General features: G+C 37.1%; 1 long non-coding RNA gene across 1 annotated transcript in view; it reads left to right on the forward strand.

Moving 5' to 3' along the window:
* Positions 1–12,262, forward strand: part of LOC143686530 (uncharacterized) — a 37,205-nt gene that overhangs the window by 11,924 nt on the left and 13,019 nt on the right. The window contains exon 2 of the long non-coding RNA XR_013177248.1: positions 8,287–8,480. This is a non-coding gene — a long non-coding RNA (uncharacterized LOC143686530). The remainder of the gene's footprint in view (positions 1–8,286; positions 8,481–12,262) is intronic.

Below are 12,262 nucleotides of genomic sequence, written 5' to 3' on the forward strand. Positions count from 1 at the left end.
TGTGACTGCCTGAACCCCGAGTGAGGACTGTGAGTGCCCGAACCCCAAGTGAGGATTGTGACTGCCTGAACCCCGAGTGAGGACTGTGAGTGCCCGAACCCCAAGTGAGGATTGTGACTGCCTGAACCCCGAGTGAGGACTGTGAGTGCCCGAACCCCAAGTGAGAATTGTGACTGCCTGAACCCTGAGTGAGGTCACTGACTCAGAGGCGCTAAAGAAAGCTCTTACAGAAACATCCTGATGGAATTTCGGGGTGTGAAAAGGAGACCCCAAAGAAAATCAGTTGGAAGCATTTCTTGTTTGGTTCTTCTCACTTTGCCAGGCCACTCCCTTCTTCAACCTTTATTTTGTCTCTCCGCCATGCAAAAGCAGCACCTTTATATTTCATTAAAACAAGCAGCTCTTTTCTGCTTTCCTAATCCATGAATGCAGACCTTATGTTCCTGTCACCTTGAATTACCCTGCCTGGGTCTCCACTCTCCCATCTCCAGAATGAGGATTGTGCTGGGTTGTTGTACTCTTTCCACTCTTTGCTTTTTTCTCTTCTGTACGTGTGGAAGTCGCTCTGTGACTATCTTAAAATGCGAATAACCAAATCCTAGAATCACAGCTATGCAGAGGGCAGGCCACGTTCCAAGCCAGCTCCCATTACACTCCTGCTTCCCTGCGTGGGGACGCTGCTGTCTCACCTACTTGGGACAATAATACTCGTAATCACAGATGAATAACTAGGACTCTTTCAGAAATGATTAATATTTCCTAGACATTTCCTAAGTTGTCTTGGCTGCATGCATTTTCATTTACTCTCCACAATATATCAATAAGGCCATTCTGTTATTAGTTCTATTTTATCGTTAAACAGATGTATGTTTCTTAAGTTCTTTCTCCACATAAATGTTGGAAAAAATCTCGCATTCTTAAAAAATACTCTATACCTCAATTGTATACTCTATGCCCTAGCTACTGGCTACGTGTGAATATGCAAAACTACATTTGAATTAATTAAAATTCAACAAAATTAAAATTCAGTTCCTGAGTCATATTAGCTACATCTCACTGCTCAGTGGCCACATGTGACTAGAAGTTATAATTTGGACAGCATTGATTTCTCATCATCACCCAAAGCCTTATTGAATAGCGCTCCTCTTTACTGCTGGTATTTGAATTGTTTACTCCTGCCTTTTGTTGTTTTAATTTAATTTTGTTTGTTCTATTTTATAGTTTTGACATTACTTATTCTAATTTGAATCATGTTTTCCATTTATTAAAAAAATGTAAGCTTTTTAACCTGACCTTAAATCCTCATCCTATTTTGTCTGATTCAGTAAAAAATATATTCTAATACCTAATATAATCTAGCTATCCAGGTTATACTTTTTCTTATAACTTTACTGTAAAGAGGGTCTCTGTAGTAAAGTGTTTTCACTGGGACTGCTTGAGGACATGTCTGTTCAAGACACCTGCCACCCCCCCCCGATGGGGCACATCTGAGGGGCTTCCACACGATTGTGTGTGTCTCGTGTCGTTTTGTTTCTTCTTTTAACCCAAGAGAAGGTTGGTCACAGAAGGAACGTGGGGAAGTGTATTTGCCAGGAGCATTGCTTTGGTGGCACAGCCTCCCTGAAACAGACCTCTCTGCCCTGCTCTTTCCTGCTTTCCTTATCCATGGAATGCAGACCTTGTGCTCCTGTCTGCCACTGCATATTTTTAGCATGCGTTTTGTTGTTGCTGTTCTCATAATTCAGTCTCACTCTGCAGCCTTGGGCAAGATGCTTTCCCTCCTTTAACACAATTCTTGGAACAGACAAGGAGTCCAATACTATAATTTGTTTCTTTTGAAACACAACATGCCCTGCTTTCTTTCCAGCTTTGTACTATTTGGAAACTGTCTCACACCCTTCCCTCTCCAGAAACACCCTAAACGTGAGCCAGCCCTAGAGGAGGATGCCTCTGAGTGCCTTGCTCTAATTAGGCAGCACCCTGAGACACTTTGTTCCATCAGACAATCTCTCCATTTACTGCATGTTCCTGGACTTTCAGACTCCCGTCTTCTGTGATGTTTGCCACCGGAAGCTTCACACTGGCTCCCTGGGTCCCATGACTTTCTCGTTGTCCTGGCTGGGCTCCCTTTCCCCGGCCGGTGGGGTCTGTACACTGCCACTCTAAGTCACAGACTCAGCTTGGGTCCTGTACACCAACCCCAGTCCACACCACAAGCCCTATTAGCCCCATGAATTTATATGGCACCTACCCAAGAGAATTTCCCAAGGTCTTCTCCCACCATTTTCATGTCCATTTATTGAGATACTTTTATAAGTCATTAATTTTATTTCCATAGAAAATATAACAGTAGGATTCCATCTGTAGACAAGAAGTTTGCTCTGCACAGAAATATGTTTTTTTTAGAAAAAGGGAATATTCACTATAAATCTGTCCCATAAAAGTGATTTCATATTTCTGTCTTAACTTGGATGCATCTGAAGAAGAAATATTATCTTTCTACTATGTATGGTGTTCTCTAAATATCCTGTTTGTATGTTTAATGAATATGTTCAATGGCAAAGCTAAGAAAGGAATGTCATGTGGGTGAACAGAAGGCTGTATAAACTATACTATATACTAGTATAAAAAGAATATATATTTATCATATTATATATAATATAATAAACCTTAATATTCATACATGCACGCTTATCATATATATACAGAGGAAGATGATGTCATTCTCTATATATGTACATACATGTATGTCTAGTATATATGTGCATCTATATAAAGATATATATATATATATATATATATATATATAGAGAGAGAGAGAGAGAGAGAGAGAGAGAGAGAGAGTAAATCCCAGGGTTTTGAATATTTAACAGTATCTTCAGATCGTCAGAATCCAACCACTGTTTTGCTTTCTACTCTGCCATCAGATGCATCACATACACTACCAAAAATATCTTTGCCTCAACCTCTCTCATTTCTCCTAACTTTCCTTCTACTGGGGATGCAAATTAATTTTTTCTCAAATATGGCTGTAGTCTGGCACTTCTTCTGCTTTAGTATCTACTAAAATCCTGTTTCTCCTTCCATACAGCTGTACTTAAATAGCTTCAGCCTAATAGAATTCTGGAGAAAGTCAAAGAAGACAAAATCTAGCCTGGTTGCCAGAGGCTTAAGATTATCATACAATCAAAAAATATTTTATATTTTGTGGTCAAGGGGTTATTGACTAAATATTCCCTGGTATCCTCCCCTCAAACACAAAGTACTGAATATTTAAATCATAAGGATCCCTCATGTTTTTTTTTAATAGCATTGACTTCTCTATGGCCCTCTTCCCCAGTTGCCTGGCAATCACTAATCTGCCTTTCAATTCTACAATTTCATCATTTCAAAAATGTTGAAAAAATGGAAACATACCTGTTAAGATCAGCTTTCTTCACTGAAAATAATTCCTTGGAAATTCATCAAATGCATCAACTGGGCCTTTTAATTGCTGAGTAGTATTCCATGTTATTGCTTACCACAGTTTGTCTAAGCATTCATGGGCTGAAAATATTTAGACTGATTACAGATTTTTGGCTATTACAAATAATGATACTATGGATGTCTGTGTGTGGGTTTTCTGTGAACATGTTTTCATTTCTCTGAAATAAATGCTGCGCAACTGCTGGATCATATTTTAGTTGTGCATTTAGTTTTTAAGGAAACTGTCAAATTGTTTTCCATCATGCTTCTACCATTTTATATTCTTACCAGCAATGTAAGAGCAATCCAATCCAGTTTCTTTCCATCCTTGTCAGCAATTGCTTTTGTCACCATGTTTCCTCTTAGCCATTCTGATTAGCATGTAGTGAGATCTCACTGTAGGTTTAACATTCATTTTTCCAGTGGGTTATGATATTGAACTCATTTTCAACTCCTTCCTTATCTTCCACCTTAAATTCCCATTGGTGAAAATATCTGTTGACGTCTTTTTCTCACTTTCTAATTATGTTGCTTGTTTTCGAATTGTTGATATTTGAGAGCAATTTATACATTCTAGAATGTGATTAGCAAGTTTTTTTCCCAGCCTGTAGCTTGTCTTTTCATATTTACATGAGCTTTCATAGAGAAAAACTTTTTTTCTTTTTTTTCATTTTGATGAGATCCAATTTGTCAGTTTTTCCTTTTATGGATTGTGATTTTGGTGCCAGTCTAATGATTCTTTATCTAGATCTTGATCCTTAAGATTTCATCTTGTGTCTATTGTTAAAAGTTGTATGTTATTTTTTTCATTTTACATATAAGTCCATCATCAATTTTGACTTAATTCTTGGGTGAGGTTTGTGTTTTGGTTGAGGATTTTTTCTCCTAAGACAGTCCAGTTGTTTCAGGTTACTCTTCTCCATTGAATTGGGATATGCGCCTTTCTCAAAAATCAACTGAATATATTTGTGTGGATCTGTTAGTAGGCCTTATTTTCTGTTCCATTCAACTGTGAGTCAATCTGCCAATACCACATTTGAGTATTGAGTACTCAGTAAGTCTTAATATTAAATAGAGTAATTCCTCCCACTTTATGTTTCTTTGTCAAGGTTGTTTTAGTAATTCTAGGTCTTGTGCCTTTTGTTCCATATAAATTCTAGAATAGTTTTATCTAGGTCTGAAATTTTGTTAGGTATTCCATTAAATCTGTAGATAATTTAGTAGAGAACAGCAATATTTTTATGCTGTTTTTCAACTGATGAATGGATTATGTATCTCCATTTATTTATTTAATCAGTGTTTTGCAGTTTTCACCATACATGTTTTGTTAATTATATGTTTATGTACTTAATTTTTTTGAGTGATTGTGGATATTATTGTATTATTAATTTTGGTTTCTGCATGTTCATTGCCAGAATATAAAAATGTGATTGAATTTTTGTGATGCATTTTGTATTCAGTGGCCTTGACAAACTTACTAATTAGTTCCAGGAGTGTTTTGTAGATTTCTTAGAATTTTCTCCATACTTAATCATGCCATCTACAAATAAGGACACTCTTACTTCTTCTTTTTCAATCTGTGTGTTCTTATTTCCTTTTCGTTCCTTATTGCACTGGCTAGAAATATTTTCCTGCACTGTTTTGGTGAAGACAGGTGAGAATGAACATCCTCGCCTTGTTCCCAATTATCAGAGAACATAATCCCCAACCGGATTCATTAAATATAATGTTAGATATAGGCTTTCTGTGCAGAGGTTCTTTATCATTCTTCATCAAGTTGAAGCAATTCCACTCTATTCTTAACTTCCTGATATATACATATTCCTAAATACGTGTGTGTGCATATGTGTGTGTGTGTATATATATATGTATATACAGTATTGAATCTATATATATAAAGTCAGGAATAGGTACTGGATTTTGTTAAATGATTTTGACATCAGTTATTACAATCCTATGACTTTTCATATGATGTATCACATTGATCAATATTCCAGTGCTGAGCCATCTTTTTGGTTTCTGGCATAAATCCCACTGGATTATGATGTGTAATTCTCTGAATATATTGTTGCATTCACTTTATTAATATTTTGTGGAGGATTTTCATATCTAAATTCATGAGAAATATAGGTAATAGTGTATGGTTTTGTTTTGTACTGTTTGCCTGATTTTGGCATCAGAGTCATACTAGCCTCATAAAATTATTGGGGAAGTATTACAACCTCTTGTATTTTCTGGAAGAGATCATGTAAAACTGGTGATAATTTTTCTTAAAATACAGTTGGTACAATTCGTCAGGGAAAATATCAGATTCTGGAGGTTTTTGTTTTTGGAGATATTTAAATTACAAATTCAATTCCTTCGATACATATAGGACAAGTCAAATTATGTGTTTCATGTTGGTTGAGTTTAAGTAGCTTATAGATTTTGAAAACTTGTTCTGTAACTTCTAAGTTCAGGGTGTTTCTATACATTAATTAATGGCTTTAAGAGGTATGGTGATATCCATTATTTTGTTCCTATAATTGGTGATTTGTGTCTTCTCTCTTATTTTATTAATCTTGCTGGTGGATTATCATATTTTTTAAAACTGTTTCCCCCAAAACCAGCTTTTTGATTCATTAGTATCTCAATTATTTCCCTACTTTCAATTTCATTACTTTTTGTTCCTATCATTTTTATTTCCCTCCTTCTGATTGTTTGAATTTATTTTTCTATTTTTAATCAAGTTGATTGAGGTAGGCACTTAGGTTACTGATTTGAGACCTTTCCTTATCTCCAGCATAAGCTTTGCATGCTATAAATTTCCCTCTAAGCACTGCTTTATCTGTGTCCCACTCATTTTGATATGTTACATTTTTATTTCATTCAATTATATTTTTTAAAAAATAAATTTCTTTTGAGACTTGTTCTTTGACCAATGGGCTATTTAGAACTGGGGTGTTTAAGACTCAAGTGTTTACAGATGCTCCTGCGGTCTTTCTGTCACACAGTCTAATTGGATTCAGTTATTGTGAGAAACATACATTGTATCATTTCAGTTACTTCAAATTTGCTGAAGCTTGTTTTATGGCTGAGAGTATGGTCTGTTCTGGTTAATCTCCCATATTTGGAAAAAGATGCACATTCTGCTCTTATTGGGTGGTGCATTCTATATGTGTTAAAAGATACTGTCGGTTGACGGTGTTGTTCAGATTTGTATCTTTGCTGAGTTTCCATCTAGTAGTTTTGTCAGTGGTTGAGAGAGGATGTTAAAGCCCCAACTATAATTTCAGATTTATCTATTTCTCCTACCAGTTCTATTAGTCTTTATTTCACATATATTTATCCCTTGTTTTCTATGCACACAATTAAGATTATGGACTTCTCTGAGTTTATGCTGTCTGTGGTTTCTTCACCTTCTTGGATCTGGATACTTGTCCATTTCACCAAATTTGTGAAGTTTTCACTCATTAGCTTTTCAAATACACTCCTGCACCCTTTCCCTTTCACTTCTCCTTCTACGACTCTGATGATATAAACGTTGGGTTTTGTCTTATAGTCCTAAAGATTTCTAAGATTTTGTTCTTTTTGTTTGATTGTTTCAGTATATACTCTCTGTGATGTTTAGATTGATTTAATTGCATTGCGTTTCTTCAGGATTATTGGCCAATTCCTTTCTCAACTTCACTCTATAATTGAGCACATATGGAGATGTTTAGTTTTCCTTTTTTTAAATTGTTTTCTTTGTTTTAATTATTTTATTTTCAATTCAATAATTTCTATTATTTTTTTTGTATGCTGTATGGCAAAATCACATTTCATTATTTATTTCCATGTGAGTATTCTGTTATTGCAGCAACATATTGTTGAATTTTTTAATTTGTTTTTGTTTTTCGGGAAATACATAGACTGGGAATCGAACCTGGGTTTCCCCCATGGCAGGAGAGAATTCTACCACTGAGCTACCCTTACACCCCCTCAATTATTTCTTAAACTTCTACTTCTTTCCTGATAATTGTCGTTTTTTAAAATTTCTTTCTAGAGAATTTATAATCAATTACTGAAATAATTTTATGGTGGCTCCTTTAAACACTTTGTTAAATAACTCCAACATCTGATTCATCTAAATTTTGACATCGGTTGATTGGCTTTTTTCATTCAAGTTGAGACTGAGTATCCTGGTTCTTAGGGTAATTAGTTATTTTTTATTGCATGGTGGACATTTTGTCTATCATATCAGGAGAATCTGTGTCTATTTATATATTTATTTTAGCAGGGAGGCACTCCTGTTAAGTTTCTTTTTTGTTTGTTTTTGTTTTTGTTTTTGTTTTGTTTTGTGTGCATGTGCAGGTTTCAGGAATCAAACCCGGATCTCTGGCATGGCAGGAGAGAACTCTGCCACTATGCCACCACTGCCCGCCCCGCTCTTGCTAAATTTTAAGATTAAGGTTCAACTTGTGGGGCTTGGCCAAATTTTGTGGGCTGCTGTTCCAACAGCCCTTTAATTTTCAGACTTTGTGGTGATATTTTGGTCTGCTTGGTTCATCTGGTGCTACTATTGGGATGGCCAATGACCCCCGCTCATGCTGCCCAGGCCAGGCCCCCAGCCTCCCTCAGTGAGAGACGGTCAGTGGGATGCCCCTCCTGGTGGCAGCTACCCTGTGACTCTGGGTGGTAGAGAAGTATCCCAGGCTTGGGGGGAGAGAAGCCTGGCCCCACCGAGATGGGGCCCCATATTCCTGTTCCATCTGTCAGACTTCGGGTCTCTTGGCAGAAAAGGGAAATCTCAGACTGACCAAGGAAAGTGAGTGTCTCCTTTGCCCACTTTTTCCTGATCAGGTTCTCAACCATTCACCCGACCCATGGCGCCAGACTCACCTGCTGCTGTCAGAGGGACCTGGGTTCCATTTGGTACAGCCCCTTCTGTTTCTAGGCTGTGGGTCCAGAAACAATGGGCCTGGGGCTGTCCTTTTTGGAGGCAGGGGATGGAAGATACCCTCTATTGTGCTGCTCTTTCAGTCCTGGGGTCTCAGGTAAGTTCACCTTCTTCCTTCTACCTTTCAGAAATCTCCTGTACTTTCCATACGTGTCATTTCCAGGTTTTACATATGTGCTTAGCATGGAGGAGGAAGGAAAAACTGGTCTGTGCTAAGAAGTCCAGACCAGAAGATTGGAGTCAGGTTTTAATATGGTTCTAATCTCTAAAAAAATTTTATCTCTGGGGGGAAGAATGAAATTTACAGCCTAATATTATGTGCTAATTTCTATTGGTTATGTTTGGCAAACCGTTACAGGAAAAACATGAATTGACAAAATAATTAACCTATCATGAACCATGAAAAAATGAAAAGAGAATGGAAATAGACCAGGAAGCCAGGGACTTGCAGGATTGAAGTGGTAACTGCATCTCTACAAGAACAGTAAAATAGAAATCTGAGAAAAGGCTTTGCTGAGAATTACAACAGTACACAGCTCTCGCGCCTACTGATTAAATACCTGAAGGGAGCGACAAGGAACAGAATCATGTTTTCATTTTGCTTTCCTTTTCCTCCCACTTTTTTCTTGGAACATTTAAAACCGTTAGCGTTGTTTGTTACTTTAGTATGAATCAACTTATTTTGATTGATATGCCATTGATGAAATGATGGCTTGGAAAAATATACCATGGAAACTAGAATTCGAAAATCTTCACTTCATTAAAGGTTTTGATCATTTCACACTCTACCTTTATCCTGCCCTTATGTGGTGTAAAACCCATCATGTACACTCAGTTTGGGGGAACAAATGCTTTCCAGAGACACGCAAGGAATGATTTCAAAGAAATGAACTTTGTCTTCAATTCAGGTACTTATGTTTCTCTAGGCTTTCTTTGTGATCTTTTTATATTCCTTGGATTCCAGGTTAACTTATTGATAACTTCATCATCCTTTCTCCATGATCAGCATTAATTTATCAGATGATTATTCACATAGGTAGATTATATGTATACACTTAAAACCAAGAGTGAGTTCAGCTTTACTTTTCAAAAGAGATAAAAACATTTAGTTTTTTTAAATTAATGTCCAGGAGAACATTATTAACTTAGTTATGTTTACTCCAAACCTTCTGTAACAAATTCCTTCCCCAGTAGGTTCAATACGCTCATGGACCTTCATTCTCACTCACCAACCAATGCTCAGGCTCTCCTGGATCTCCATCCTTCTTTCTTAAGCCCAAGCTTAAAGTATGTCAGTTCCCCACACTTCAGTCTTGGAAGGAGTTTGGAATAAGAACCTCACGATTAGGACAGGACAGTCAGGCCACTGGTTCTGCCCCCAGTGAGAGATTCAGGTGGCAGCAAAGTCACTGTTCCCCCATGATAACGGCAAAGGGCACAGAGGGTGTCCCGTGGGCAGCCTCGGTGTAAGAGACCCCAAAGCTGGGACCAGTAGACTTCGGTTTGATACCATCCGTTTACTGATAGGTTTGTCTGTAATCATACATAAGTTACTCCAAATCGGTCATAAGCTGTGGGGAGTTTGACTTTGCAGTTAAGGATCCTGAACATGCAGTTAGTTAGGTAAAAATCCTAGCTATGCCACCTGAAAACGAGTAATTTGAATTAGATTGTCCTCTCAGGAATTCAAAACTTCATGAAATGAAATATTTATTTTGTCTTTTTTTATTTAAAAATATTTACCCTGTGACAGATTCTGTACTAGGATTAGGAGCAACTCTATGGACATAGAAACAATGATGGGCTTCTTTTCATAGATCTTCCATTTATTAAAGAGATGGATATTAATAAAAAACCACCAACACAGTTATTTAAATACAGAACATAGCTGACACTACAAGTCATGTGTTTTTCGTCATGTAGTCATAAATCATCCCTGCAGATTAGTAATTCAGTCTTTTTCAATCCTTGTTCAAAAATAATAATTAGATTATCCAGTTTAAGCATGTTAAATAACACTGATTTTAGGAAAAGCCATCAAAGTAATGACTTTCTACAAATTGACAAATAATAAAATTAAGGTATTGGATTTCAAAATGTACTTGGTTCACAGATTTTGACAAGGGTAGCTAGGATGTAATTATTTATTTTGTTTCTTCTTTCATTATTATGAGTTTTCAACCAGGGAATGAATCTTAATAAGGCAGCATAATGAGCCATTCGGTGTGCATCTGAGCTGCTTCCTTCCTGCCTGATGAGTCAGGCACTTGTCGGGGCTGTTTCAGACTTGGGAAGCTATAGGTAGTCAAGAGCATATGTTGAGAACAATGCAAAGATTCCTTCAAAATTCATTCCCCCCTGCTGGAATTCTCTCTCATCAAAGTCTACATGTAGACAAATGCACACTTTTCAGTTGTGAGCAGTTTTTTACTGATACTGATTTTCTCTCTTAGCCTTGGAAATACCCTTCATTATGTGATGCCCCTCAGACCTCCATCGTGCTGTCAGAACAAACTGACAACACCCCCAAGGCAGAACCATCTGCCCACCCCACCAGATCACCGCTGTTCCTCAGCTTAAGGCCAGTTTCCTCTCTCCTCCTCAGGTCTCAGTGTCATCAGAAAACTCATTTGAAAGTCTACATTTCATTGAAACATTTGTCACTCCAAAATAAGGAAGCAGGATGGTTTTGCACCAAGAACGCAAGACCAAGCAACTTGACAAGCGTGGCCTTAATTGTTTGTTCCATGTATCTAATTCCTTCTCATCTTTTAAGGTCCTTTTCCATACATGATGCAGCCATAAGTGGCACATGCACAGTCTTAGTGTTTTAAGGGTTCAAACCAGGAATTATGCTATTGGACATGTTTTCTAATTATAGTCAAACAAAAGCAGCTTTTGATTGAGTGATGGGCACAAGGAAAAAAAATTATCCAGAATTATGTGTCTTTATTTGTTCATTTATTTATCTTCTAATCATATAATCTTAGTATCCAGTGGGTTAAATATCTAGTGAAGTTCTATCTCAGGTCGTGATAAAGATTTTTTTTTGCATTAAAGTAAATTTTAATTTCTGTCATTAACATAAACCCTTTGTAATAAAATTTTAAAGTCACCAAATCTTAAAATAAAAACATTGCATTTTGCAATAATTACCCTTTCATCATCAATAAAGTTTTGACTTTCAATAGGACTAACCCAAGAAGATACTTCCAAAAGTTGGAATCGATGTTGCATTGGCTGAGCACTTTATAATAACATAAGTACATTTTATTGGGTGTGTACAATGTGCCAGATCCCCTTCTAAGCATTTACATGTATTAATTCATTCTCAAATACCCATGGACACGGTGTCATTATTAGTCATATTTTACAGATGAGAAAGCTAAGATAATGAAAGTTCAAATAACCTTCTCAAGGTCACTATGCCAAAGAGTGTTAGAGATGGGATTTGAATCTACAATCTTATTCAAGCTAAGATATGCCTCATTTCCCTGTATTGGTAACAAAGACACAGACAAATAAAACGATAGCCTTGGGAAATCAATCATTACCACTTATTGCTGGAACCAACCTGGCCTTGGGCCTAAACATTGGGAAACCTCTGGGAAATGGATCACATGTCTGACGACACATCACACATCTGAGAACGGATCACACATCTGAGAACGGATCACACTTCTGAGAACAGATCACATCTCTGGAGGATGGATCACATGTCTGAGGATGGATCACATGTCTGGAGGATGGATCACATGTCTGAGGACGGATCACATGTCTCAGGATGGATCACACTTCTGAGAACAGATCACATCTCTGGAGGATGGATCACATGTCTGAGGACAGATCACAGGTCTGAGGACAGATCACAGGTCTGAG

This window comes from Tamandua tetradactyla, chromosome 6 (assembly GCF_023851605.1).
Source record: "Tamandua tetradactyla isolate mTamTet1 chromosome 6, mTamTet1.pri, whole genome shotgun sequence".
Classification (NCBI taxonomy): Eukaryota; Metazoa; Chordata; class Mammalia; order Pilosa; family Myrmecophagidae; genus Tamandua; species Tamandua tetradactyla.